Source organism: Aptenodytes patagonicus, chromosome 3, assembly GCF_965638725.1.
Source record: "Aptenodytes patagonicus chromosome 3, bAptPat1.pri.cur, whole genome shotgun sequence".
Classification (NCBI taxonomy): domain Eukaryota; kingdom Metazoa; phylum Chordata; class Aves; order Sphenisciformes; family Spheniscidae; genus Aptenodytes; species Aptenodytes patagonicus.
Window position 1 is genome coordinate 125,860,695 of NC_134951.1, and position 26,639 is coordinate 125,887,333.

A 26,639-nucleotide genomic window follows, 5' to 3' on the forward strand; every position below is an offset into this window, starting at 1 on the left:
TCGGTAAGGCTTGACCTTGCTCCAGGAGTCTGCTTGAGTCCCCATTGCTCTGAACCTCTTCCAAAACTGTTTGTTCATCCATGCTTGGAACATTTCAGAGGATTTTACTGTGGTGTTTCATCCAGAAACACAGAAAACAGCCCAAATCACACATCAGCCCTAAATTCTGCCTGCAGGCTGTTCTCCCTCCTTATACTGCTGATACCTGGGTGGACTGCAGCTACTGAGTCCCTCCACGGCATTTCCCAAATGCGATGTATCCCAAAGGATGCAGAAGATTGTCCCAGATTAAGGTTGTGGTTTTCTGAGGCTCATCTGTTCAGGATATGTTTAAGCAAATGGAGTATTCATAATTCTAGATAAAATTAAGGGGGAGGAGGGAGTGGTTTCACATTTTGAATGTGAACATTTAAAACAGATGCAGCCTGCTGGGAAGCATCGCATTAAATTGCATGACTTTTAAAAAGAAAAGAACATCCATTTTACTCAAGTCCACAATATGAAAGATTAGGATTTAAGAGGCATTTTTCACCCACTTTGAAAGTAAATGTATTTTAAATTTAATTCTTTGGTGCAGCTGCCGCTTTCTCTCTCTGGAAAGCCTTTCTCATGCTTTGAGCGATGTAAAGATGTGGGCTGTGTGCTAATCCAGTTTAAGATGCCAAACTTCCTTTCAGCTCTTTCCCACCACCACCTTCTAGATAAATGTAGGACTGTCTTTTATTTTAACACACCATCGGTTTGGGGAGATCTGTTGGAGATTCACCATCTTAGAATTACTGGTGGAGGGAAATCAAGTACGAATGTGAATGTTTCATGTTATTTTAGAATAGATATATCAATGTAAGATGGCATGGAATCAGCTGGTTTCTTTCTTTTTCTCCTCCAGTATAAATATCTAGTAGTGCCTACGTTTAAAAATAAGCCAAAACAAACTAGGACCTGTGAAAGAGGCTCATGGCACTGGTGGTGCCGCTGGAGCACCCTGGGGTGGTGTTGATGGGGCAGCCAGGAGCCATGGTGGGACGCTCCTGTTAGCTGCTCATCATAGATGGGTATTTGTTGGGGTTACTGTTCCAGCTACCACTTATTTGGGGCCGGAAAATCATCCAGCAGAATGGGTTAATCTGAAGATGCTGGTAAGTTAGGTATGCCAAAATTCTGGGGAGTCTAGTGTTTCCTGAGCTTTGTTACCACCCGTTGACCGCAGGAGGAATTGCCGAGGGCACGCAACACCAAGTATCAGCACTGGGAGAGTTTGGCTGGAATAACCGCAGGATTTTGCTGTCTCATTGCCCCTGTTGTCCTGATCGGATCTGCCCTGGGGACTTTCCTCTCCCAATTCTTGCTGCCTTCCTTTGAGAAAAATGCCTTTTTGAGGAAAGCCCGGGGTAAAGCCTCCTCCTTTCCTGTTCCTCTTCTCTTTCTTCATGAGAGCATTTTTTGTAGATTGAGCTTACTGATCTTGAGCTCATTAATGCTGTCGTACCATTCTGAATACATCAGCCATGCCCATAATACGCAGTCTGAAGCCATTATTCTCTATTTTCTAGAAGTGATCTTCCTCCTTCTTCTTCTTCTTCTTCTTATTATTATTATTATTTTTATACAGCCAGCACTGCAGTCTGAGCATTTCCAATAGTAACTCATATTTAGTGACTTATTAAGGTTTATCCAAGTCACAGACTCCCAGCGGATGTTCTGAGCTTGTTTCTTATTTAAAACATCATCTAAATTCAAATCAGGAATTAACACAGTTCTGCAAATGACATTCACCCCTGTGCAGAAGGACCAGCACTAATCCTATGCGCTGCAGCAACGGTATTTCAAGCCTTGTTTGAGGGCTTTAGTGGGGCTTAAATGAGCCTTAGGCAAAGCACAGACCTCTGCAATAGTTAGGTAGGACTAACACTGCCTACTTTGGGCACCAAGCTTAAACGTGTGTCAGAGGGGCTGTATTAGGACGTGGGTTCCCTATATAGCCAGGGGAGAAGACAAGGTGCTCCACAAAACCTTCCTGGGTCGCTTGCTACTGGAATTAGTAGCCTCAGACAAAATCTTCGTATAATCTTGTTTCTAAACCTTTGCCACGCTGCTGGAATCCCTGCCTTTGCTGGGAGAGGGATCAGGTCCCTGTTTCACAGCTCTAAGGGAACTGACGTGGTGCTGGCAGACACAGCAGGATCTTTAGGCTGGGACTTGCAGCTCCTGTTGAAATTCAGTTCAGGTTGATCTGGTTCCTGTAGGGCTTTCTGGAAATCCCCACCTTAATATATTAATTTTTTTTTGCCTCCTTACTGGTTGTCATCAGCAGTACATGTTGTTTGCATTGCTAGAGTTCCCACAAAACCCATTGCACTGAGCGCAGCGAGCAAATTGGAGAGCATCCATCCCTCCCTCCCATGCCTCTGTAGGGTAGAGTCTGCCCTCGGCATAGAAATTGCGGAGTGGGGCTCAGAATAGAAGAGGAAGCTGATATACTGGCTTCTCCAACATCCCGCTGCTCAGAAAAATATAAACCCAAAGCAGATGTGTCATTAAATCATTTTGAATCATTGCAAACATTGCGGGAGTTCAGTACAAGCATCCATAGCTTTAAGCCACCTCTGCAAAGTGCTCTGTATCTCTCTCATAAAATTTGGATGAACTACGCTGGGTAAACTGTTTTACTGTTACCTGATAGCTGTCTACCTTTTAAAGTTGAGATTTACTGGGGAAGGGTAGAAGTACATTTCAGTGCATTGTGAGAACTCGCCAGAAGACTGATGTGATTCCTTGGTCCTTGTAGAGCTGCTGCCCAACGTGGGAAAATTTCTCCCTTTAATTCAGAGACCAGGCAAAGGAAGCTGTCTACTATCTGAGACTACAGTATGTGATTATTTAATCACCAGTTAGTTAGTGATAATGAGCAAGTATTTTGCAAAATGAGCTCTTAAAATGAATCGCTAAACACAGATCCTGGTGCTGCACTGCTGAAATCAAGTGCGAAGTGTAGCCCTGCCGTTCTCAAGAAAGGCTCACCGGATCTGTGTCCCAGGGTTCGATCTCAGCCAGGCATTGGTGGCAAACCTGCTGGCCAAATTACCAACCAACATGTGTACTGAGGTCAGGGGGAGGATGTAGCTCCAAGGGTTTATTAACTCATAACTGTTATGTCTCATGCTTCGCTGAGCTTTTCCAGCACGGATATGTTCTCCTTTAGTTGTTGGACTTCTGAGAACGGCATGACAGAAGAGCAGCCAAACAATCTTGTTTTCCTTTCTTAGCTATTTTTATTTAACCCGGATCATTACTTAGCAAAGAGCACTGGCTATCGCTTGAAATAAACAAGTTTAACCATTAATAAGTAGCATAAGAGATGCTCTTTTTGATCTGTGTGGGAAAACATCGGCTGCTTCTTGGAGGAGAAAAAAGGTAGCGCAAATGTTTTTTACCTCATGTGTTTTAATATCCCTCTGTAATTACTTTGCAAGTGAGAAAGCAAAGAAGGGAAATTGCTGCAATCAATTGCCCATAACATTGCCTCAACGAAAACCAAACTGAGCCAACAAAGCGCGATCTGGCTCCCAACAGCAGCAAAAAGAGGTTTGTGAGGGTGCACCTGGGTCTGCCTCGTGTCTGCCCAAAGGTATGTTGAAGGCTGCCGGGAGTCTGGTGGCACCGAAAGCAATGCCCTGGACCGCTCCAGTGGTGGTTAGTGCTATGTGAAGACAATTAAGAGCACATATTTCTTTATTATCTATTATAATTTCAACTGTGTTGAAAGCCTCAAGTAAAATCAGAATGCAACGATGCTACCCATATTTCCAAATTTCTTAGAAACTGACTTTTGAAAGGAAGATTTACTCGATTTTTGTATGGCTGAGCATGTTGCGCTACATATTGTGCTGCTCCCTATCCATGCGAGATGCTGGGTTCGTCACTTCATGTAGATTCAGAAAGTCAATCCAGAAGGGACTGAATCATCTTTGTCTTTTCTCCGGCATTTCGTGAGCCCCTCTGTTTCCACCTGCTCATCTCGGCACAGGGCGCGCTGTGTCTGACTACACTTTCCTGTGCAGGAAGATGTCCAAGCTTCACGTGGCATCTCCAAGAAATTAAATGCTTGCTGCTCTATTTGATAGCCTGTTCGAGAGTTGAATGATTCACAGTATAAAAATACTTTCCTTGTTGGCTCTTCCTTGCCTTCAGCTTCCAGCCAGTGGTTCCTTTTATTCCTTATTGCAGAGATAACAAAGCCCTTTTTTTGTACTGTATTTTCCTTTGTGAAGGGGGATTTACGCTATAATCAAGTTACCTCTCAGTTTTCTTTAGACAAGCTGAACAGATTGAGCTCCAAGTTTCTCATTGTAAGACATTTTTCTCCCATCCAGTAATTTTTACGGCTGTCTCCTGTGTCCTTTCTGGTTTTTCAGCATCCTCTTGCCAAGGTTGACCCCAAAGGTGTTCCAGGATCCATCCCATAAACTGCGACGTGTGGGGGGTGAAATTGCCTCCCAGCTTGCGCGTGTTGCATTTCCATTTAATATGGACATGGCTTAAGCGGAATATTCCCGGTAAGATGGGGAGGTTGTGCTCTGGTCTCCTGAATATTTTTGCGGAGGCATTTTGTTACCGGCTGCTGTGACCAGCTCTGTAGGTACCTCCTTGCGGTGCCCAATAGTTTTCTCTTTTCATTGCTTTTTCAGCGATTAAAAGAAGAAAAAAGCTTGACAGTGCAGAGTTCTTTCTGGAGAAAGATGAGTAACTAACTTAATAAACGCAGGTATTCCTGATGCTTTCTTACTTGCTGGTTTTCTGGTTTGGCAGCTAAGCTAAAGTTCAATTAAGTGTCTCTAACCTTGCTGCAGGGAAAGCTGGGGAACCATTTGTTATTTTAAATCTCTTTACTTTTCAATTGTCAAATTCAATTAAGGGAGAGTTTATACTTTCATTGGAAAAGGGCAGCAGCCATAGAAAACCCAACGACCTGAGCTGTTCCAGGATCTGATGAGGGGTTTTGTGCTTTCTGCGCAGTCACCTTCAGCGGTTTTGGCAGTAACTGCAAACAGGTATTTGCTTATCTTAACGTATGGGCAGTTACACGTGCATGTTTTCGTGCTTCGCAGCCAAGCCACAACCCTGGAGGACAGAGCTCAGCATCTTCCACCCAAGCAGTGCTGGAAACTTGCTTTTAGCCAGTTTGCAGAAACTTTAGTCTGCGCAGACTGCGCCTTGCCCCAAAGCCATTGAAAGCAAAAGCGATGTTTCCAGGAAACCCAGACGTGTGTGGGGGGGGGGGTTGGGGGTTGTTTTTGTTTATTTAATTTCACGACATCCCAGAAACAACACTTCTTCCCTTCAAAATCTCATTTGTGGTTATTTTCCTGTCTGTGGCAGGGGAAAAAAAGGGGCTTGTTGTGCATTTGTACATCAAAGGCCATCATAGGTAAAGACTGTGGGGCGCTTTAGTCCCATGGGCCCCATAAAAGTACATCAGACAGGCGTTGTCATGGGCTTTGTTAGGCATTGGTGCAAAACCAAGTAACAAATGTTGCTTGAATTCATCTGAAGCCACTTCCTAACCAGAGACTCGGGCATTTGCATTGACCTGCTGCAGATGCTGTGCCTGGTTTCACAGAAGGAGACTTCTTGCATAAAATACTGTTCTCAGGCTGTCAGGATTGTCTGCTATATAACCTGGTTAGGTTTCTTTACAGCCCTTTGCAGTAAGCTTTGAGCTTTTCAATAGTCTCAGAGCAGATGCTCTTTCTTCTCTTGCTGTCTCGTCCCCTTTCCCCCTCCAGCTAATGTAAGAAGTAATTTTAAGTACCTTTTCACATAGATCTGGGAGGCTGAGTGACTTAGAAGCCAGCTGGGAGGATGAATGTGTCATCACTGGAGTCAAACATAGATCTGGGGAGTTTTCGTGGGGTTTTTTTTTTTTTTCAATGTTGCCATTTCTGGTGGGCCAGCAGATGGAACTGCCCACAAGGCCATATTTATCCCTGCAAAACCAGCTGCTGCAAAATGCTGGGACGAGGGTTGCGTGGACTCCTGTGCTTTGGAGAAGCTTGTTATTATAATAATAATGCCCCTCTGGCTTAGCAGCGTTCTCCAAATTGGTATTTGTTCTTGAAGTTGCATGTAATTCCCGCTTAGTTAATTTAGGCCAAAGTAACTGTGTAAGATACAGCTGCAAGTTCGTATTTGTTCCTCTGAAAAAGAAAAAAAGGATCAGAGCAATTTTTGGGTGAAAGGGGATTTCTAAGATAATATCTCACTATAGGACATCTGGTGGCATCCACTGGCATTCAAGGAATTAAAGGATGTTCCCCGCTGGCGTGGATGTGATGCTATACCCTGGATTCCCCATAAAAGCACAAATGTGGTCATTAAAGTGAGTGGCAATAGTCCTTTAGGCATCTGTCACTGGTCCTGAGAGGTCTTGGAAAGGCAACAGCCAAAAAACATGGGGATGAGAGCGCCACAAGCTGAGAAACAGCCAGAATAACTTTAAAACTTTTTGATGTTTAGGATAGAGAAATGCAAAATAGCGGCACCAATGGGTACGCTGTGCAGGTAGAAGAAGAAAAATGGGTTAATAATAAAAATAATTGGGTTTTGAAGCCGAGCAAGGCAGCAGCAGGCAGAGTATGAAGCGCCAGGCGAAGCCGAACACACGCGTTTGCGAGCAGCCTGCTCTGCAGACATCGCAGCAACTGGCAGCGTCCCAGCCAGCAGCGAAGCGGGTGCTGGGCAGTGGTTGCTGCACAGTGATTCTGTAAATCCTGTGCGTTCTGGGAAAACCTTTGAAAATGAATATTTAATACAGAAATAAAATGATTATATGTATGTGTAAATGCTGTATTTATCTCCCTGCTGCCCTATAAATGGCTGGTAGCTATCAGCCCAGGAGGGCTATAATAATTATGGCTTCACTGACTTGGCTAATAAAAAATCAATTCCATTGAGATGATCTTATGCTTTCCTTAATGGGAGGTGCTGGAAGCGTCATCCCCATTTTAAGTATGCACCTGCAAGGAAAAGGGGCTTGCTTTGAGTCCAGCTTTCCCCAAAACTGGAAACTTCTGAAAATGGTGTTTCTTCCTAAGCCATCTCTTCCTTGGCAGCCCGCAGATACACAGCGCTCATGAGCAGCAGCCGCTTTCCCTGGCGCCTAGCAGACTTTCCCCAACTGAACATTTTTGGTTTGGTTTTGGGGTTTTGTGGTCTGGGTTTTTTTCTGCAGAGGAAAACTCCAAAACAGAAACTTTTTGCAGAATTTGCATTGGTTCTGTCAATATTTCACAAGAAAAGGTTTCTCTTTTCATGGGAGTGCAAGGGAGATAGGTAGAAACCAAGATTTAAGAGTGAGACGGAGCGCAACGTTATTTGTGGCTGTATAGACCCATCCCCAGGCTCCGTGTGGGAGCTGATACTGGGGCTGAACTGGGGCTGGTAATGACTGAAGTCTTCAGTAAATGCTTTTATATCAACTTTCTCTATTACGTGGAGTTGTGTTGACTTGTTTCCTAGGGGCAATATATAATTTGTTCACTAATAGACTGTCCTATTTAGACAAATTAGACCTTTTTAAGACCATTCTTATTAATTGGTTTTGACTGCAGTGTGTTAATTACAGCAGGGATAGGGACGTCGTAATTGTAGAGAATTGTTCTCCAATTTGGGGAGAACAGACAACACAGCGCCCAGCTTCCAGTGCGAGTTTGTTATCTCTGTATTTAAATGTGGTACTTAAACCATTAACGTAATCTTGGGGTGGCTGTAATTACGTGAATAACTGGGTGGGAAGGAGTCATAACACGGTATAAAAGTAGCATTGGGGGAGTGGCAACTTGTTTTTATAGACAAAATAAAAGCTGAAGGGGAGGTGGAGATGGGATGCCAAAGCTGCTGCATCCCAGGGCTGGCATGATCGGTTATCATGGCTTGCATCGAGTACAGGTGGGGACTGGGTGTTGGCATCATCAAGAATAGTGCAGCAGTCCCTGTCCTCCCAGTGGAAATTTGGAGTTTATTGCCTGTTGAAAATGGCTGGGAAATCATTGAAGGCTTTGAGCAAGACCCGCCAAGGTTCATCGGGCACCGCCTCTGGGATACGTCTCCTACATCGCAGCTTTGGTCCCCAGCAGGAGCAACCTTCCTGCCCAGCAAGATCTTCCATTTACCTTCATTTAATTTCATTGCTCTCATTTCCTTCCCTCCGTGCCGTGCAGAAGAAGAGCGCCGAGAGCCTTCTTGCAGTCCCCTGCTGAAGCCGAGAAGACCCAGACCTGTTGGAGAGAGAGCGAGCCCTCACAGTACACCTGATACTGAGCCTGATGGAAGGGACTCTGCCGCCCATGTGCACGTGGGCTGGGGTAAACGATGCACATCAGTACATTGGTTTCCCAGAGCTTGGTTCTATTATTCTATGTTTTAAAATCTCTCTGGTGCTACTAAATCAATACCTCTGCAATGCTGCAAGGATGCATAATGCTGGCAGGGTAACAGAGCACCTTTCTCTTCAGTGCAGAAATCTGGGATCTCAGCATCTCCAACATGTTGAGGGTGTTTGAGCCTTCTCTCAACCCATAGGACCTTCTTGGCTACAGAGTCACCTTTTAATTTTTTTAAAAGACTTTTTCCACCATTGGCTGGCTTTAAACCTGCTGGATTTCAAGCAGGTGAGTCGTTGAGATCCCCCCAGCCCAGCCCGACACCTTTCCTCACAGCTTATAACGTAGAATATTTGTGTTCCCATGAAAGCTGTCTGCAGGTTACGTAGTACAAGGAGTTTATTCATTGCTGCCCAAACGGAGGCAGTGATCCCCTTACTGCCCTGCACGCGTCTTGAAACCATCTTAATATACTGTATCATGGCACTTTAGAAAGTCAAATCTCTTTTTAGCCCGACTTCCTAAGGAGGCTTATGTGATTATGCTCTGTTTATATCTTCATCCCTCCTTTCGAGAACTCTTGAACCCATGGGCCCAGATCAGCCAAATTTATCAGCTGAAGGTGTTGATGGTAGTAAGGCTGCAAGTTTTTTTTGGAGCTAGATAAAGCGGTAACACTAAAGAAAATCGCTTCTGTGTCAGCTCACGGCTGATCAGACATGAAGGGAGAGGCTTACAGACACCCAACCACACACCAGCTGTGGGAATTGCTTTTTTTGGAGAGCCCTGGCAGGCCCAGCCCTGGCTCCTGCTGCAGAGGTGCCTTGCAGCGTTGGGGCTCCCAGGGCTCCCCCATTCCTGCTTTCACGGAGCTTGGCCATGAGAGAGGCCATTCAGCTGTAAATAGCAAGCTGCAAGTAGCGGAGGAGACATCATGACGGCAAACAGGCTTTCTGCAACGTTACAAAAATTGGCAACATTTGGAAGAAACAGAGCAAAACTTGCGTTCTGATTTTTGCATTGGAAGCATACAGGGAGATTGTGAGGGTCACGGTAATTTGGTGTTTTGTTTTGGTTGGTTTTTTTTTCCCCAAAGCTCTGCATCTTGAAACGAAGTGATGGAGGATCTCAGATTTCTGGTTTTCACAATAACTTTCCCACGCTTCTGACACCAGAGGAAATGTTGAATGAAGCTGAGCCCACAGGTTCAGTCACAAGAAACCTGATTAAAGCTGCATCTAGTCATGCATGTGTGTATACATACATGTCTGTGCGTTTATGTGCATACACATGTGTATGTGTATATATCTGTATACATAGGCACGTGCCAGGCAATATTGTGTATTTCAAGCCATTCTAATGGCAGGGGGAGATTCATTATTTTTATTCTTGAGCTTGAGAATACAGCGATAGGAAAAAACCTCCTGTGGAGTCTCATCCTGGGGGGCAGGCAGGTAAGTTTGGAGTACCCTGACAGCTGAACTAGATCTTACTGAGATCCTAAACCCGTGAGCTTATTCAGGCTTTGCGCCTTTTTCCTGCGGACACATGAATAATTCCCTGCAGTCTCGCCTGACCTGAGTAAAACAAAAACATGCCCACCGGGTTATATCTCACGAGCAAAAAGCTTGCGTAAACAGAAGTCTTTCAGCAACAACCTCAATAAACTAAATCCTTCTTCGGGAGCGAAAGATAATCGTAGGAACAGGCTCAGTCTCCCCCCCGCTGTGCATCTGTCAGTCAGCCACCGGCGGAGAGGGTGGAAAGCGGCTCCGCCGCCGTAACCCCGTGAGGAGGGACGGGGGGACCAGATGGGCGGGGGATTACATCTGCAACGGCAAGAGGGGAATTGGGAACGGCCGTGCCGGCAGCTGCCGTTGCTGCTGGCTCACGTGCAGGTACAGGGAGGTATGCCCTGCTGCAGCTGCTTTGACTCGGTCATGGGGCCGCATCCAGCCTTCCTGTGTGGAGGTTTGGGGCATGCACAATTATTTAGAGGAGGAGGTTGTGCTGCGGGCTGCTGAGGATGCTAAATCCATTTCTACTCAAAAACCGATTGCATTTGAGACTGGAAGGTGGAATTGAAAATGGTTATCCACTAATTTCAGATAGCTTTTTTCTTTTTTCTTAAGTTTTAATCTTAAATTTATACTTGTGTCTTATGGTTTCAATGGGAATAAGCTCTGTTTCTGTTTCAAATCAGTGTTTGACGTGACAAAGATTGTCTAATATCAGTGTACAATTGTAAGGATAGCATGGAAAAGAGTGCCAATTATCCTTTAATAAGTGGGGCTAAAACTTTTTGTTCCTAATTTCTAGGGCACGGCTCTCAGCCCACTGTAAACACAGTATTTTCTGGCAATTTAAATTGCTGCTTTTCTTAGGAAGAATTAAAATATCCTAAAAGAAATGGCATATAACATTAGCAAAAAGGCAGCAAGCAGAACTCTCAAGTGCCTCCGTTCTTCTTAATCTCCTCTGTTATTTTTAGCCTCTTGTATCTTTTGGGCTCTTCAAGCTAAGAGTTGTGGTTCCTTCCATGTGTTTCTCTGATACATTTTGACCAACCTCTCTATGATGACCTGTCATTGCAGTAGTCATCAGGGACACGCATGACGCGTCTGAATGTCATTTAGGAGGAAGACTACTGAAAAGATTCTCCAGCAAAGTCTTTATCATCTTTTTTTTGCCTTTTGTTATGTGCGCATTGTATTGTATCCTTGGCTTCCTAAATATTTTCTTCCTTGCTGCATGAATCTTATTTTCAGCCTTTACTCTTCAACCTTCATGAAACTAATTGAAAAATAAAAATTTCCGAAGTTAGATGTTTTTCTGCTTGGAAAATCTTTGAGGCTTGAATTTCCGCTGCCTTGATTTTCCTGCATTTTTCCTGGTAGCCTTTTGCTTGGATGGACATGGGTCGTCCAATAATCTGTATTCCTACCAGCACGTATGCCAGACTTCGGTACTTTAATAACCGCATTATCGACTCTGGAACCTTTTGGACTGGCTTTCTTATTCTTCTCATGCAGTTTATTATTTTTGGGCTATTGACTCTGATAGGTGGTTAAATTTAATTATATGAAGTTGAACTTGATTATTTAACCTTAATTAAGCCACTGTAGGTTTCCATTCTTCAAATCTCTTAAGAAAGAATTATAATATTCCCTTTCCAGTATAACCTACGTTAGAAGTATCGGCTAAACTTTTTAAGGATAAGAGAGGTAGATCTCATGGATTTCTTGAGGTGAATATTGTTAAGGCCTGATGTTCGAGCTTGAGGTGGTGGAGACATACCCCATCTTAAACACTGGGCGGTGCTTTGCCATAATAAAAGCTTGTAAATAGGATTTTTTTTTCTTTTTTTTTCTTTTTTTTTTCTTTTTTTAAGAATACCCTTCTCGGTTATGAGTCTGCTTATATCTCGTTCAAATCATTTCACACCAAGTGTGTGAAACCTTTTCCTCGAGTGCGGTATAAATTGCAGATTAGGTGAGATGGGCTGTCTAAACCAATATTTTAAAATTACAGTCCATCTTATTTTAACCAGGGTCTCCAGAGCTGACTGTTAATAAATATCGACTCAGACATATTTAATTAAGTATAAAATATAATGTTGCCCTGGATTTCTTTTGAAAGGATTGAACAGTTATGATACTTAGATTTTCATATGTTGTTTATTTAATTTATGTACCGTCCTATGTGGCATATTGTAGACAGTTCTTATGAGATACTTCAACTCTTTAGTACTATAATTTAATTACTTTAAGTGAATGATCCATCTTTATTGGGTGGAATGTGTGGCAATTAATCTACCTTGATGAAAGAATTAACCTATGAATAAAGCTACAGGGCTTGGGGGGTTGGAGCCCTTTGGCTTGGGAGGGCTGTGGTTTTGCTCTTAGCAGAAAAAAAATCTTTGAAGGTCGTTCTGGTGGGGGCCCAGTTTTGCTCAGTGCTTGCAAATCGGTGATTTTAAAAGAAAATTGCAACGGTGAGTGCCTGCACTAACTAGTTGTGCCCCAAGTCTTTCTGGGGCATAACACCGCCCTTTTGGTGCTTGTTCGAAGAGGAAAGTAGATCAAAAAAAAATACAACCACCCGGATCCACAGCCGCTGGACCTGGTCCGGCAAAGCTTTCTGTTACGTCGGTGGGGGCTCTCACACTGCCGGCCCCAGCCGGGCGGGATCAGCCGTCCTCCCACCTGCAAAACACAGCTTATCTGGAGAAAGAGCTGGGCACCAGGTGACTGAATTTCTAGGATGCTTTGAAGCAGGTTTATCCATAGCTATGTATAGCATGAGCTTTCTCAGTTACGTTTCTGGTACCAGTTCTTGAGCTTATTCTGCTAAATGTTTCCCAAGTGTTTTCTCTAATACTTGCATGAAATTCACTGCTTTTCAAACATTGCTGCCTTAAATTCTCAGGCTAAAGCATCCAAAGGAAACAAATACAAAAATTAAGTAGAGCATTTTATACCTGGATAGATACTACAGAGATCCTCCCCTGATCTGATTCAGCCTGATTGTAAATCTGTTGTAACTCTCCAATTTCCCTCCTATGTGAGATAGCAAATGGCTGCATCCCATGTCCCCTCCCAGGTGATCGCACTGGATTTATGTTAGCATCGGGGTGTCTGCTAGAGAGCTCTGCATTATCTGACTTACACGTGCAGCACAGTTACGTTGTTCCTAAAGTAGCACATCACTTGTAAGAAAATGAGAAAACGATGTAAAATGCATGACCGGTTGGTTTGCCAGACGAATAAGAAATGGTTTCTAGAGGCCATGAATTACGTGCTAAGTCATTTTTAATATTAATTTTACTGGTGCTTTTTAAAGTGGCTCTAGCAATGGTATTTTGAAAATATTAAAAAAAAAATAGTTAGAACTTACGGCAAAGAGCAGCTCCAAAAAGACAATTACCTTCCCGAGAAAACCAATGGCAAATTAAGCTACTTCTTGCCTCGGAGAAGAAAACCAGACCTTGGTCCTGTGAGCTTTGATATTTGCGTCACCTTAAGCACAGGAATAGTCTCATTAACTCTTGTAAGACCAAACAGCAGGAATGAAGTTATGCCTATGTGTGGGTAGGATCAAGGCTTAAACCCCCCTCAGCATCAGACCTGATCTGTGCCTCTGAGCATGTTTCCCAGGGAGACTCTCACATGAGAAGAGGTGGACTCAAAGGTCTGAAATCAAACCCAGGCTCCTGGGGTAATGTAGACAAATCATTTCACTGTGCAGTTGAATGGGGCTTGTCCCACTCATTTTTTCCCTGCTCTGCCTTTTCCCTGTAGGCAGCTAGCCCTCCGAGGTAGGGACTGCACCGTACGTACAGCAGATGTGGCTCTCGCCCGGTAGCAGTACCTACAGTCTTTATAATAACTGGGATGAGTTTGGCTCTTTGACATCAATTAAGCTAAGTTCTGACAAAGCCTCTCAGAAGAGTTAAATCAGCATAATTCCTTGGCGGAGCTGGGGGCGTTGGTGCTAAGACGTCTGGTTTAGAAATGTATTTTAAAAAAATCCCCTGCGATGCAAACACGTAACCAAGTAAAAGGTATTCTGGGCCAGATTTTGCAGTTACTTGGGCTTCAGTGATGTGCAAAGCCTCATGTCGACTCAAGATCTTTTCCCTGTCTGCACAGGCGGTGTTTTTACCAAGCGTTCAAGAGATTTTTCCCTGTGTGTGGAAATACCATTGCTCATTGCATTTATTGTTGCTGCTCAGTGACTAAGTCATCTGTGTAACTCTCCGAAGCGGGAGGCCGAGGTGTAAGCAATGGGGCCTCATCCTGCTGGGTGTGGAGGGCTCCTGGTACCCAGCAGCAGTGGCTGGTGCTGGCGAATGTGTCTTGAACCTTGCGTTGGCCAAAGGTGTAGGGCCCGTTGGGTTTGATCCTGCCAGAGAGACCCCTCGTTTCTGTTGGCTTTGCCAGATGTGAGGCATGCTTCACCGTTCCTGGGTCTGCGATCCTGAGCGGCAAACCTGGGAAGGATGGACAGCTTTCTTGGCAGAGAAGGAAAAAAACCAAACTTGAGTTGTGCTGCTGGCAGGTGGCTGACCCAGGTCCCATCCTCACTCTGTGTGCATATCTCGGTGTTTTGAGGAGACACTGAGACACCCCAATACCAGAGCGTTTAGAGATGGTGGTGAGGAGACTCCTTCTGAAGATCCTCTGTTAAATCCCTGCTTTGAATAAGACTTTGAAGAGATCTGGACCTGCTTCTCCCACCCCAGCTGAGCTGTGCAACTGCGCAGCCTTTCGGCATAGGAGTATTGTCACCATTTCCTCCTCCACGGCGGTTTCATGAGCGATGCCTGCACTTCTAAGGCAGAAGATAGCTGAACCTGTGTGCTGGATTCAGCCCAAGTCCATAAGTAACTTAGATCCTCCAAAACAGTATTTTTGACAAATACGCTATGTCCATTTAAAAAAAAAAAAAAAACATATTTTGGTTTTCATCTGACGCGTGGCTGATGTTTCTGTTGGTCTCTCTTGACATCTTTTCCATAACTTTTTTTAATTGTTACTAGCAGGATGAGTGCTTTCCCCTCCCAGCTGGGTTGAGCGATTGCCCTCGTAGGAGACGTTTCTTCAGCCTGCAGTAGCCATGAGCCCTGGCACACGCAAGTCTCAGTGCCATGGCATAAGACCTCCTGGTCAGCTCAGCCCCGAGGTGGGTCCGTGCTCAACCTTTCCTTTGTGAGCTCTCCAGGGCCTTTGTCATCTCCTTCTCCTCCTTCGCTAGCTCTGCCCTTGCTCTCAGGGCACCCTCCTGCCAATCCCGGAGCAGCCCCTGGTTGCTGGGTGTCTTCTGCCTTAAGTGGTGGTTCTGTATTGAAAGGGAAAATATTTAGCAGCAAATAAAATGTTTGCTGGTAGAAAGCTACAGCATCTGCAATCCTCGGCTGTGTTTATGTTAGCAATTTCAGTATCTTTTCCATAATAACAGTAATTTAAACAGGTACTGTTAACTGAAGGACAATTAGGGATCATTGAATTTTACATTTCCCTAATATTCACCACAAGCTGTCACCGAGCCTCATTCTGCAGGTATTTATACTACTATGACTGAGCGGCTTCTTGGAAGTCGGTGGCAGTAAATCGACGTGAAACCGGAGGAGCACTGGGACTGGCACCTGGCGCAGCTCCCCGGCGGCGTGCCGTGATGCTGTAGGTGGTCGCAGCGTCTTTTCTGCTCCTGCAGAGATGCATACACAGCTGCTCTCCCCGACAGCCTGATTTATGCCCTGGGATTTATGGAGCTGAACAAATGATTATAGGAGGACTATGCGTTTTATAACACTTGGACCAATTTTCCCAAGCCAGAGGGCAAATCCTCTCTTCTCTACCTGCGCTCTGGTTGTGCAGCTGCCGTGCGTCCTCTTCCATAGTCTGAAAGCTGCAGATTAGGAGATTCAAGGGGCCAAAGGAGTAATTTTATCCTGCTTTGGAAGTTGGGCCCAGGAATGGAGTAGGCGTTCCTGCTGTTTGCCACCAGCCGTGACCTTGCTGGGGGATGCAGCAGGGTGTAGGGGGCCAAATCCAGCAGAGCGCAAGTGGAAGCAAGCTTTTCGAAATGAAAATCGGAGGAAATTTTTTTAAACTTCATTTAAATTTACTGGATGTTTGGTCTCCAAGCTTATTACAGGAGGGAGACTGAACACTTACCTTCATCTCCACTAGCTACTTTGGTAGTCCAGGAACTGCATTAGCGCTGCCAGAGTTAACGACGTGTGCAAGTTAAATGCTTTGTCTAGTCCCTCCACTTTCTCAAGCGTCACTGAGGCCTGACTCGGCCCATTCCTCGGCAGTAGGCTTGCACGGATGTTGCCAAGTGTGAGGTCTGACCCACAGGAACTTCACCGGTGGTGCCGAACAAGCCAGAGACCTGGCTTGGGCTCTGGGATCCCGACTTGAGGTTTTAGCACTCTGCGATGAAGAAATGCAGATTTCCATGTTTGAACTGAGCCCATCGAGCCTGGAGCATCGCCAGCACCACAGAGTTGCTGTTTCCATGGAGGCAGCTGTGAAAGCAGATTTTTCCTTTTAAAGAAAGGCAGAGCATGGGACAAAGCACATGTACTCCAAACTGGTGGAAGTTCTTTACCAAACCCTGGCAGAAATGCACCGGTACTGATAAATCTGTGCAGAAAGTGAGCCCCTTTAGCCGCTCCTACATAAATGAATTTCCTAGAAACCAATTGCAGGTATGTTTTTGCAGAGAGCCAAGGGTTACTCACGTGTGCCGGGTGGCTTCTGACGCTCCTGGGGCCACGGATGGAGATGGAGATGGGGTGTTACTGATCTCAGAAAGTCTTGCTTCCAGGTAAGAGAGAGGGGTAAAGAGCTGAGCCCAAAGGAGTTTTATGGATTTGTGAAGCCCTCCTGTTGGGGGAAGGGAGCTGCCGAGGCTGGGTCTGTGTCTAATTAACTCAATTCTGAGTGATCAGGGTGCTGGGAGAAATACTCAGAGCAGACCCAGCAGAGGAGACCCGCAGCAGCTGCCCCGTGAGGCCAAGTTAATTGTGCTACCGTCACTTCACCCCGTGTAAAGCGTTGCTGACCAAATCCTCCTCCCTGCCTTTTAAGAGCTGCTCGGCTGGCTTTCCCCTTCGATACTGGATCAAGTCAAAGCTACTTGATTGATTCAGCTCCTTCTTGCCTGGCCTCTCCTCCCTTACTCAATTTTCTACTGCATCTGTCCCCTCTGGCTCAGCCTCCCCCTCCTCTACCAGCTGCTCACATCGATACCTCTGTGCTGTTCCCATCTTCCCGGAGAAACCCAACGTGATTTCTACATTCGTGCCTACCGCCCTGCCCTCATCGCTCCTGCGTTTCCCATTGCAGACCCCTCTCTTCCCTGCCACCCTGTTGACCTGTGCACAGTTTCCCTGTAGGGATTGTCTGTCCCTTGCGTCCTTGCTACAGGCACGTGCACCAGGGCTTTTTCTTAAATGCTGGGAGCATCCTTCAATGCAATCGATGTCAGAGCAAATAAATGCGAGCTGATGCTTCTGCTGGTTGGGGGGTGTCACAGAGCGGTGGTGGCTCCCCACCTGCCTGATGAACAGTTGCACGCTGAAAATTTTCTGCATTTTTTTTCTGGTGTTTTGTGTTGGGGAAAAGAGCTTGGTGCTGGTTAGCGTTGGAGAATACCGTACGTTGATGGCTCTGGTAAGGGATAATGCTGCTCTTCCGGTTTTGTGATTCAGCAGGAGAGATAGTCTTAACATACAGAAAACCTTGCCACAAAGATCACGTACACCGCTGAGCGGATGCAACACGGGGCGAAGAGGAAGGCGTCAGCGGGAAGCAGATGGGCAGCACAGCATGCGGTTTGCCTGGCATTTGCTGCTTTGCTATAGGAAGCTCCGAAACGAGTTACAGTGGGACCAAAGAAAGAGGGAAAAAAAACCCACTGAAACCCACCAGTATTCAGAAGAGCAGAAGAAACAAATGTATTAACCTAAATGACCACTGGTGACTCAAAAGCTTAAAGGCAATATATGCAAATGTAGCTGCCATTAGCAGCACGAAGGCGTGCGGGGAAAAAGGGGGTGTGCAGGCAGAGACGGGCAGCTGCCGACTTCTGGAGGAAAATGCGAACTGATGGAAATAGTTTCTCTGAGGGTCCACTCTCATCTGCTCTGACCACAGAGACTCTTTCCAAACCAGACCTGTAAGTTAATATTTAAACTTCTGCCGAAAATGATTCAAATACTGCTACCTTCCTCGGAGGAGAGTGTTTCATTAGGCTAATTCGGAGAATAATTCAGTCTGAATCATCTCCACGTGATTCATCCGTATGAATTGCAGACTGATTGCAATTTCTGCCTGTGTTTCTCCCAGCTGAAAGCAAGCTGACCTGCAGGTTTTTGCTTTGGTGCATCCATAGGAAAATTTTGCTTTGCTGGCCTATCGTCATTTTTTTTCCTCATTCCAGATTTTTTTAAATAAACAGAAGAGATTAACTTGAGTGGAAGGCTTAACTGACCTCTTTCAAACAAATCTCTTTCCTAGAGAAGCTTGAATTAAACCACCACTTTTATTCCTGCAATTTAACTGACTGGTGGTATTTCGTCTGTAAGACAATGATTTGTTAAGTCTTCATGTCTTAGACTTTTGAAAGCTGATTTTACAGAGATACAGAATGTTTAACACATGTCCTGAAACTTGTCATGTTAATAATTTATTAATATTTAGTCCTGATTTTAGGCATCTGGTAGTGTCTTTTACATTCGTTTTTATTTTTACTCTGTGTCCCTGTAACCATAATTTGTATGTATTTCCTACCTAGCCCCTGCAGTGCCTGAGTTTGCCTCTTTGCATCTGTATTGCCTTGTTGTATATTTATTAATTTCAGTGCGTGATGACGTTAAGGAAAATCCTTTTTATCTGCTACCGCGAGAAGCTGTTCTGCCTAGGGTAGTTCTTTGCTCTCATATTATTTTGCAGCGAATATCAGGAGTAAAAAAGGGAGAGGGGAGTAACTTTGCTCTTGATAACCCAAGGTGACAGTGAGGGTAGGGACAGAGTAATAGTTGGCGATAAAATTGGGTTTGAGATGAAGTTTTGAGAGAGTTTGAAAGATTATTTTGCATGAATAGGTAACAGAGGAGCGGTGTGGGGAAGGGCAGGTAGGAGCTGACGGAGGTAGTCCTTCGGGAGCCAGCCCCAGCTCAGCACGGGCGCAGGGAGCAGAAGCGCGGCAAAACTGAGAGCCCAAGAAAAGCGGGTGACGTGGAAGAGCTGCAGGGAGTCCTGGCTCTGCTCGGAAAGTGGAAATGGAGGAGGAAGCTACTACTGAGTTCCCCTCGTGTGCTCTTCAGATTTAAGCATGCCTTTAGCCAAGAGAAAAAAAAAGTAGTTCCTCCTCCCCCCGATCCGTAATTTCCTTGCTCTGATTATTACCAAGTGTGGAAGCATTTGCCTCTGCACATGTGATGGATGCCAGTGGCACTGGAAAGCTGTCATCGGGGCTGGGGGGAGAGAGAAAAAAATCTTTTCTTATGTTTCCTGGAGGTGGAGTTCAGTGGAGCATTTCAGATGCTCGCGTTCGGATTATTGCTCTTCTGCTTTGCCTGTAACTCGCCTTTTCCTCTGAATTAGAAAACTATCTATTAATAAGCTGATAGGCGAGTAGTAATTTTGTGTGCTAAATAGTGTGATTGCTTCATCTCAGCAGGAGTGTACTCTTTCAAGGTTGGGCAGCTGAAAAAGTACATATATTGGTAATTAAATAAGACTTTATTTACAAATACTGGCTCAGAGATTTTTCCAAGTTGGAAATTTCTCTCTTTCCTTTTCCTTTTCTGATGAACATAAACTCTGCTGGATTCAGAGCAGATAATGTGCAGGTCAGTCTTTGTCCAGCTTTGCAAAACGTTGGCTCAGAAGACATTGATGAAGGTGCACGGTTTAAGTTGCTGAGACTTTGGTTTCTGTTGAGACGTGGGAGGTAGTGGCAGCAAAAGGGAGGGAGGGCAGCAATACCTCCTCTAGCCTGTGTTACAAAGAAAGGGAACAGGAAATAATCTTTCTCAAATAAAGTCAACTGCACTCCCCCTCTCCCCTGTTTTTGACTGTACTGTCACCATTTAGGGTTATTTTTCCCATCCTGCTATCAATAGAGGGAAATGGAGAAGAAAGTGGCTATTTCTAGGGTCAGAGTCCTCCCACTGAAGCCAACAACAGTTGAATCGGGACCAAAATGATGCTCCAGAAAGCCCAAGACTGCAATGAAAGAGCTCTGCAGCGGAGCGCAGATAAACGGCATTTGAAGATGACTTTCAGGGAGGTACGAAACACACAGCAGCGGGTACCCAGCTCTGCTCTCATCGGGTATGCAGGAGCAAGATTTGCCCTCATGAGTCTGATAGTGACACTTACGATGAAGTTTGAAGCTCTTTGAATTTTGGAGTTGCCTTTGAGTTTTGAAATTCCTTGCCATTAAGTCAAACTCTGTAAAAGAAACCGTCATGCCACCATAGTAAATATACATATTTTTTTCATTTCTCCATGAATACCCAGCTGCATATTTGGCATTTAAAAAAATGAATCAATATACTGAATGAACTGTTGTTTTTAAACGGCACCACGGGTAGTTAAAGGCTGCATGGCAGCTCCGCTGCAGATACAGCTTTTCCAGCCTGAGCCCCCGCTAGCGGGAGAGCAGCAGCTCACATGGACTTTGCACTGATTTATTCATATCACATCTCATACGTGGGCGAGCTGAGCCTTCAGCTTTTGGCGTCCTGAGCATTGGTTACTTTCAAGGACACGCCACAAGTAAGAAACACGGGGGGATGAGATGATGTTATTTCCATTTAAAACATCCAGCCTATATGTAATAAGGAGAAATAGTAGTTATAATAACATGGTTCATTACCTTCAGAGTAGTAAAAGGGAGTTTTACTGGAAAAGGTATTATACAGCCCACTATGCTTTGCATAATCATTTTAAAAGCCATTCAGGACTTCTTCCTGCCTTTATCCTGAAGAAGCTGGAAATAATTTAGAAAACCAGGGTTGTCGGTGTGGCTGAACTCCAGGCTGGGCACTGCACACCATTACACACGCCGGGGTGGGTGCACAGGGTGCAGCTGAAGGCTGAGTCAGTAGCACACGTGGAGTGCAGAGACTAACTTCCAGGGGCATATTGTAAAGATGTTATTGTCGTTCATTTGCGATGTCTCCAATAATTCAAGTATCATAGCCGTCTTAAAATCACCTTTCTAAAACCTCTATATTGCCCCATGAAGCACACAGTAAGTCCTCTCTGATGCCCACCCAGAGCACAGACAATTTACAGATCAGCTGAAACAAAAATACCAGGGAATGTATTGAATCATATGTCCAAAAATTTGAGGAAAAACCTAAGTTGACATTTGGGGGGTTTTAACTTGAATAGCTTTTGAGTTCTATGTTATTCCGTATTTAAGAACAAAAGGAGAATAGTGAAAATGAAATGAAAGGTTTGGTTGGACAACATATTTCATTTGACCAGAAACAATAATCTTGTTCTGGTAAGAAAATTATTTCCATTAGGATCTGAACTTCTTCTGCACACTTAATTGTTATCTCAGCCAGCGAACTTTGCAGTCCCTTTCTTTGCTGAGTGCTGACTCTGGCCCCCACCACCCAGCATAACCAGTGCGTGTTTCCTTAATGCATTTTTTTGCAGTTGCTTCCCCAGCTCATCTTTTGATTTCCTAGTTGTATCAGCAGCTTTGTTGGAGTCATTCCTTAACGAAGTAGGGAATGAATGAATGGACGAACCTCCCTGCCCCTGGAAAAGAGCGGTGAATGCAACCAGAGTTGGCATGCAGAGATGTCGTCTTTTTTTTTTTTTTTTTAATTATTATTTTCTGACTGATGGTGTATTTTTGCTGCTGAGACTTCAAGAAGGACCTGTAATCCCAGATGCAAATATGCTAAATTTGTATTTTCCTGGGATATAAAAAGAGGGCTCAGGGTCTGGCGGGCCACCGGCACTATTTCCCTGGCAGGATGGGAGCCGTGGGCCATTGATTCCTGAGAGATGATTGCCATGTTCTTCACCTCTGCATAGGCTCAGCATCTCCCCTCTGCGATAAGTAAGGTTTCTCAGAAAATACTTGGATCAGATCTTGCCTTTTCTCTCAGGCTCCTTATTATGATGGAGTTTTCTCAATGAAACAACCTCATTTGGAGCTGCTTGCAAAATCAGTCGGTCCGGGCAGGGATGATGCCATATTGTTCAAGCCGGAGCGTTTCTTCTGGGAGAGAAGTGGCATTTTGACATAATTGTCTAAAAGTTTCAAAGCTGAACCAGCTCATGCACACGGTCATACGGCAGCTTCTCTTGGTGTTTCCAGACCAAGGTTTCTGGGAGTCGTCTTAGCTGCTCACGTAATCAACTGGCAACCTCCTTTCCGTGTTTTTTTGAGAGGCTGGAAGTGTCCTTTTGGACCATTTCAGATGAAACCCTTCATCCCGGAGAGGCAAAACATGCCCTTCGCAGAAACAGCGTATGGATGGGCCTGGCAAAATGCAGTTATTCACGTGTGCGCATCCTTCCTCCAAAGGAAGGAATCGTAGCCGCTTTCTGTTGCAGCATTGTCACTCGGGAGGTGGCAGTGGTGGCCGTCCGAGATGCAGTAACCTCTCCAGTTGCTCAAAACCTACCTGCAGTCAAAAACCATTTCTTTTTTAGTCATTCAAAAGCTCAAAACCAATAAAAAACTGAGAGTAACGGATATCTTTCTGGATTTGCACTGATTGCCCAGAGATAAAAATGTGTGGGTTTTTTCATTCAGTTAACATTATATTATGGTTTTTGTTTGCTTTTCTGTGGCTGGTCTCAAAACTTCTACATTGGTTTCAGAGATACAGCATAAACGGTCTCCATTTCTCCCTACAACCTTTATCTCCCAGTTAAACAGAGAACAGGTGAGACCCGTCGCTTCCAAACTGATGTCCAGAGATGGCAAAATACAAAGTCGGCATGGCAAGCTCGCTTAGCTCCGAAAAAATCAGCGTTGAGGAATTACTCAGTTGCAATTATTGATTGTTGTGGATGATCCAAAGGGAGGAGGACTGAGTGGGCGTCGCTTTATAAACATTCAATGTTCTGTATAAAGAGCTTATGGTAAACTTTCTGAAGGAGGTAATAAATAGGAAGCTCTAGCAAACCCTTCAAGGGATCAGTTCTCATTTTTAATATGGAAACCAAGTATTGCATGACGGCAACTCAATAGATAATAGGATAAGAATTGACTTTCAAACCACTTTCTCAGCACAATGCAGAATGAGAAGAAGACAAGAAAGTATGTGACGAATAAAAATTTAAAGTAGAATCTATACATTTGCGATTTATTGTAGACTGCAGAAATACTTTTCCTTCAGTTATATGTTAGCGATACAGAGCAAAACCTGATACTAAGGTAGGAAACCCACAGTGATAACAACAGGCGTGATTTTAATCTTCCAGGCACTTGCTGTGGATACATTGATCTACAGACATGTTTGTTTGCATTTTAAAGATATTTTGACATATCAAGTAATCTGATTTTGTTCCATTTCTTGGTAAACACTTACAGGTCAGAAGATGTTTCATCCTAAAGAATATTCTTATCAGAGGCTTGCCATTAATAATGCATTAGGAGGCGTTTGTTTCTGTTATCGTTCATTGGAAAGCAATCTTTATTACAAGTGTTATGGTAATAGAGCAATTCCTGAGAGCCAGCACAGCCCGTATTATTTTAGAAGTAAAATAAGAAACGCAATTAATATTATTGTAGAAAAAAACAGCATGTTGAATGTGAACATACCAGTGAGGATTTATGGCAGGAGGTCAGCTCCAGACCCCCCATCTTATTAATGTGTCTCAGTGGCACGTGATGCTGTTGCAGGCCCACGTCTCCCTCCGGTCCCGGTCGTGCTCATCACCGCCTGCCCCGTGGCACTCGCTGGGTGCTGTAGAATAACCTGTGCTGGGGCAGGCACCCCTTAGAGCCCCTCCTCAGTGCAGTTTTGGTATATTCATGGATGCAACCAGCACAAGATAAATTGGTTTTGAGACCTGGAAACCATTTTGCATCCTTTTTTTAAAAGGAAAAGCTATTTTTTACAAATCATCAGGATACATCAATAGTAAATACAGGGCACTTGTGAGGAGCAGCATGGTCTTGTGATTAGTCTTTCCTGGGAACTGTACAAAAGCCCTACCACAGCCTAACACGCTTTGGTCAATGGTATGTTTGTAATGCCGGCTTTGCAACCATCATCAAGTGTTGGGGAGAAGACTCAGTTTCAGAGGATTAAAACTAAAGCTTTACATGCAAAGACAAAAACAAAAGAAATTTTAAGGCCTGAGTGCCGTCTTCGCTGTGCTGCGGGTCGGTGCCAATCCATCTATTTCACCGAGGCTTTGCCGGTGAACCCCACTGAGGATGTGGCCCAAAATGAAGAGACGGTGTAACCTAGTGCATGATTGATCAGAGCAATTTTCCAAGTGGCTTTTCAGCCACTTTTCTCAGTCCTTTCTCTTGACAGATGTATGATTTTGTATCCTTGCAGTTCTTATCCTACAGTCACCCCAACCTATAGAAACGTCGATATTTACTAATACTAATATTCAGAATTAAGTAATATTGTTTCACGACTCTGGTTTTGATATTTCCTGTAGGCTTTCCTGATCTCTCTGCTCACTCTGTCTTCTCTACCAATGTATCATCACTTCAATTCTTGACAGTATTTCCTTTTACTGATTATTTTTTCCTAATTCGAAACATAGAAATAGAGTAGCTGTTTCAGACACAGAAATAGGGTACCTACATGCTTTATAATATAGAACTCTATATTTGAAAATAATAATATCAACTCAGAAAAAATATTACAACTGCTTTGAGATTTCAGAAGCAGCTTGAGATTTGGGGTGTCTCATTTAATGGGTGTCTTATTTAATACTCCCTCCCTGTGGATGTCCACCATTAATTATCTCAAGCTGAGCACCCAAAGGACTATTTGCTTCTGCAAATCTGGAATCTTTTCAACAGCTAGGGATAGAAGTGATTTGAGTTACCTCCAGCGGTTGGTGGGGTTTTGGGGTTTTTTTCCCTCTTTAATCTGCCCAGAGCTGTTGCAGACTAATTCACTGCAGGAACCTCTGTCTGTACGTTGCTATATATGTGTATAAGATAATAGAGAGTGACTGACTACAATACATGTGTTTAAGCTACTCAGCTGAAAATTACTGAGCGTTAAAATCCACTGGGAATCACAAGACTTCTAAATTAGGAAAGCACATGTCAGTCAGTGTGTGGAAATGAGTCCTCGTACAAGAGTAGCTTTCAATAAGAAGAATGAGTATTGTTCCCTGGAGTACATCAATCCTAGTTTGGCCACTCTGTACCAGCTTTTAGTATTTCTCTAGAAGCATGCATTGCCTTTTGTTATTATTTTTTCCTGTATTTTGTTCCATTGTGCATTTCTATTAGATATGTCTCACGGGCCAGCTATCAAGAGATACCCTACTGTGCTGTGACGAATGAAGGCATTTTCAACCATAAACAAGGTATTGTGGGATTGAAAAGAAATGTGGACAATGACAAGTCCTGGACAGCTTGTAATTGTTTAAATGTATTTTTATTACGTTGTGCAGTGACATGGGAACTCTGAAAAATTGGCTGATTTGACCTAAGGTTGAAGTGAGCAGAGTGCCATAGGGTAAATGAGGGGCTTTGGGAAGGATGGCATTTTTGTGCTTATTGGGTGCGGTCTAGTCCATCAGTATATATTTTTCCATGATTAAAGCATGCATTCTGATAGTGTTTAAATGACTTAGGAGTCTGTCCCATCTCAAAAAATATAAGTCACCTCAAAAATCCACAGGAATAAGTTGATTCCTATTGACCGTCAAGTTTTTTTGTGCTTAAAACTCATGTGGGCATGCATTGAAAATGATATTTCTATACTTTCTTTGAATTAGAAAGGATAGAGTTAGTCTGGAAAAACTGTATGGCCACAGGTGATTAATTTTTCATCAGTGACACTATTTACGTGCAGAAGAGCTTAGCAGGATGGTAGAAGACTCAAAATTTGGGCTGTACGGGCTGACTTAGTTCATTCAGGATTTGTAGATCCTTTTTGTTGCTGCCAGAGGGTCAATGTTTAAAGTCATCATCTTGATTCATTAGTAGGGTGTGTCAGAACATTTTCTAAGGGTTTATTTTATTCTTCCCAAGTGGAAATGTTCAAATCATAATTGAGCAGAGCAGAGGGTTAAGCAAGAATCACGGGAAACGGAGTCTCTAATTGACTGATGAACCAACCTGGCATTCTCCTGCATTTGGTGTTGTCCATCCACGTGACAGAACAAACCATATCCTTTCACGAGGTCTGAAACTACCTTGTGTCTAAAGAAGCAACGAGGTCTCCCTCTAGATAAGACCAGTAAATGAATGAATAAATACAAGACATGACCGCAGGACCCACCTACCTGTGGTTTGAGTGTGCTCTGCAGGCAGCTGCCCCCCGGTTCCTGAGTGCCCCCTGTTCATCTCCATCCTGTACATCCAGGAAGATCCTCTGGGAGTTAGGGGAGTATTTAGGAGTATCTTATCTGGGAAGTCAAATGGGATTTCTCCTCTGTCCCAGAGTCATAGTGGTGTGTCAGGCCTGACCTGAAAGCGGGTCAGGTGCCATTTTTAAGAGCCTCTGTGTTAACTTCACTGGCTTCTTGTTCAGACCGCTCTGCTTTTCCAGGT

General features: G+C 44.2%; 1 protein-coding gene across 3 annotated transcripts in view; it reads left to right on the forward strand.

Moving 5' to 3' along the window:
* Positions 1–26,639, forward strand: part of PAK5 (p21 (RAC1) activated kinase 5) — a 91,446-nt gene that overhangs the window by 16,383 nt on the left and 48,424 nt on the right. For 2 of the 3 annotated variants that reach the window (XM_076335113.1, XM_076335114.1), the window contains exon 2: positions 25,371–25,447. The exons of the other annotated variant lie outside the window; for it this stretch is intronic. The gene's annotated coding sequence lies outside the window, so the exon portion shown is untranslated. The remainder of the gene's footprint in view (positions 1–25,370; positions 25,448–26,639) is intronic. 3 annotated transcript variants of the gene reach the window in all.